Below are 3,195 nucleotides of genomic sequence, written 5' to 3' on the forward strand. Positions count from 1 at the left end.
TCGCTCAGGCTTTATTGTCTATCCACTAGATCACTCTGGATTCGACCTTAACACTTAAGTCCTTTGATTGGAACCTTACTGAGCTTTTCGACTCACCACCAACTATCTTTCGTCCAATGCCAATTCTCGGGCATTCCGACTAGAACCTACAAGGTCGAAACATCCTAACTTAGACATTCGATTATGCTTGACATATCCTCGCTAACAATCTACCCGAACGTTAACAAAACCCGACTCGTAACATACTTCATATAATAATACACGTATCACTTAGGGTTCACGTTCTCGAAAATCGGTTCGGTGCTCGTTTTCAGAAAATACGTATACTCGTCATTTTACGAGATTAGGGTTACTGAGTTTTGGACCGAACATTCAACGCAATATACAATCAGGTTCTGTATAAAACATACGTATATGTATTTACTTATACTCGCTCGACGTTCCGATAATCCTCGGATACGCTCCCGTATTTCCGTAGTTCGATTTCCCGGAAATCGGACAGCATTCCCTTTGTTTATCGGACTACCCGTAGAAACATCATCGACGCCAATAACACAAATCACAATCCAATTTTCACAATTCCACAACCATTCCCATACGAAACTAATTACACGACTCATTTTATTTATTCTATAAAAATTAGGACTCAGAATAAATTCATCACCGTCCACCGTCGGCTCGCCGGGGCTCATCGCCGACGGCGGTAAAATTCGCGGGTACCCGATTATTTCGGGTTTCCGACGCGAATTTCACCGATTGAAATTTTCAAAATAATTCGAAACTTTGAATTTACAATTCGAAACATCACAGAAGCAACATCAGAATCATATTGTTGAATTAAATTAAAAATTACAGAACAAGTATTTGGACCACTAGCGTAACAGCAAACCCAAACAACATCGCAGCAAACCCCTACCACCACGCGCACATACGCGCGGTGGCTGGAGAATTAACATAACAGAGACACAGTAGTAGGAAACAGTTAGAGAACTAGGCTACCACACCTCTCGGAAATTCCGAGAGGTAGCAACCAAAACAGTCAGCTGCAAATATATACACACTGATAGGTATATACACGCAATCAGCAAGAACCCAGGACTGGACACAATCGCGAACCAACAAAGCCCGCCGGAAAAAGAAAGAAATATCTGGCACTTACCGAAAAGAAAAAGAAACGCGGTAATCGAAGCAATATAAGAAAAGGAAAGGAATCAGAGAAATGGATACAAGAACAAAGGAGCTTGTATTTGTTGGTTTATTAATTTTTTTTTTCAATACCCCTGCTGCTTACACGTGTCCTAGCAGGTCGTAAAAATTGAACACGTGTCCATAAGCTAATACGTATCCTCGTTAAATCCATATTTTTATCTCTCATTTCGCATTTTAACGAACCATTACGCGGGTAAAAAATAACCCGAAATTTACCAAATCAGTTTTAAAATTGTATAAAAATCCCGAAACTAAATAAAATAAAATTTTCATAATTTTTAAAATATTTTTGAAACGCAACTCGTACCCGAATTTCACAATTAATGAACCAAGCTGCACTTAAAACAAATTCATAAAATCATGAAAGTAGTCATAAAATGTTATAAATATCCCAAAGTTAATAAAACATAAATTTCGAAATTTTGAAATAATTTTTGAAATGCAATTTATACCCGCTTTTAACAAATAAACGAATCAACGCGTGGGTGAAATTAATCTCAAAAATTTCCGAAATAATTTTAAAATTCTCAGAATATTCCAAACTTAAATAAATATGAGTTTCATAGTTTTTGAAAAATTCTAGAATTAAATCGGATTTTACAAGTAAAAGCAATCAGAAAATCATTTAAAGATAAATAATTAATAAAATATTGATTTCTCAATTTTATAAAATCCGAAAAATAATTATTGTAATTGTAAAACCATAAATACAATTTTAAAGACATTTAAATATTTATACAAATAAATTTGCATTAAATCCACTTTTAAAAGTGAAACAATTCCATACAATTCCTTAATTAATCACGCGGACAACCCGGTACACCATAAATCACACATAGATAATAATCAAACAATACATAGCGGCCAAAACCAATACACATATTTTATTTATTTAATAATCTCCATAATCACATATTTAAATAATTTAAAAATACACGAGTCATTATACTTCCTTATAGTTCTTTGCCCAAAATGCTCCACCTGATGCTGCGTTGAGCATGGGTCTTGATTGTGCTCCCAACCCGTTATAAAAATTATTGATGATCATCCAATTAGGAATTCCATGATGAGGACACTTCCTAAACATCTCCTTATAGCGCTCCCAAGCTTCATATAAAGATTCTTCCGATTGCTGCGCAAATTAAGTAATAGCGTTTCTGATTGCAGTTGTCTTTGCCATAGGGAAGAATTTAGTTAGAAACTTTTGAGCAAGATCTTCCCAAGTAGTAATCGAACCAGCTGGTAGAGAGTGTAACCAACTCTTAGCCTTGTCCCTCAGAGAGAATGGGAACAGTATCAGCTTCACAACATCTTTAGAAACACCGTTGAACTTGAAGGTGTCGCAGATCTCAATGAAATCCCTAATGTGCAAATTGGGATCTTCTGTTGGAGAACCTCCAAACTGGATTGAATTCTGCACCCATTGAATTATGCCAGGCTTGATCTCAAAGGTATTAGCCGTGATAGCTGGCCTGACAATGCTAGATTGAATGTCATTGATCTTGGGGTGAGAAAAATCCATCAAGGCTTTCATTCGTGCTGCTGGATCTCCCATTGTAACGAGTACCTGAAATACAACAAGTAAACTGTGAAAGTAAAAGAGTCCGAGTCAGTGAACTTTAACGACCACTGATGATAAGCACATAAACTAAAAATTAACACCGAGTCCCCGGCAGCGGCGCCAAAAACTTGTTAGGGCGAAAACACACACTAATATTCACGCAAGTATACGCGTTCGCAAGTAGTATAAGATATAAATCAGATTCGTTCACACAGATACTGGTTTATGTTAAGTTCAATTTATGCACCTATGCAACAATGTATGGTTATCGCTCAATGCTAAGACAAATAATAAATTGGGTTTGTATTAAACTAAGAGATTATACTAAATAGCATTAACTAAGAGAATTAAGGTTGAATTACTTATATAAGATAAACATGGGATTCTAACTTCATTACTACTTCATTCAAAGTCATTGTTCTTAA

The 3,195-nt window shown here is 35.8% G+C and overlaps 1 non-coding gene across 1 annotated transcript; it reads left to right on the forward strand.

The window, feature by feature from the left end:
• The first annotated feature begins 2,267 nt into the window (after positions 1 to 2,267).
• On the forward strand, positions 2,268 to 2,374 carry LOC141699184 (small nucleolar RNA R71). The gene has a single exon (XR_012565666.1). It is a non-coding gene; the product is annotated as a small nucleolar RNA R71 (small nucleolar RNA).
• Positions 2,375 to 3,195: the final 821 nt, after the last annotated feature.

The sequence above is a fragment of the Apium graveolens genome, chromosome 11 (genome assembly GCF_009905375.1).
Source record: "Apium graveolens cultivar Ventura chromosome 11, ASM990537v1, whole genome shotgun sequence".
NCBI lineage: Eukaryota > Viridiplantae > Streptophyta > Magnoliopsida > Apiales > Apiaceae > Apium > Apium graveolens.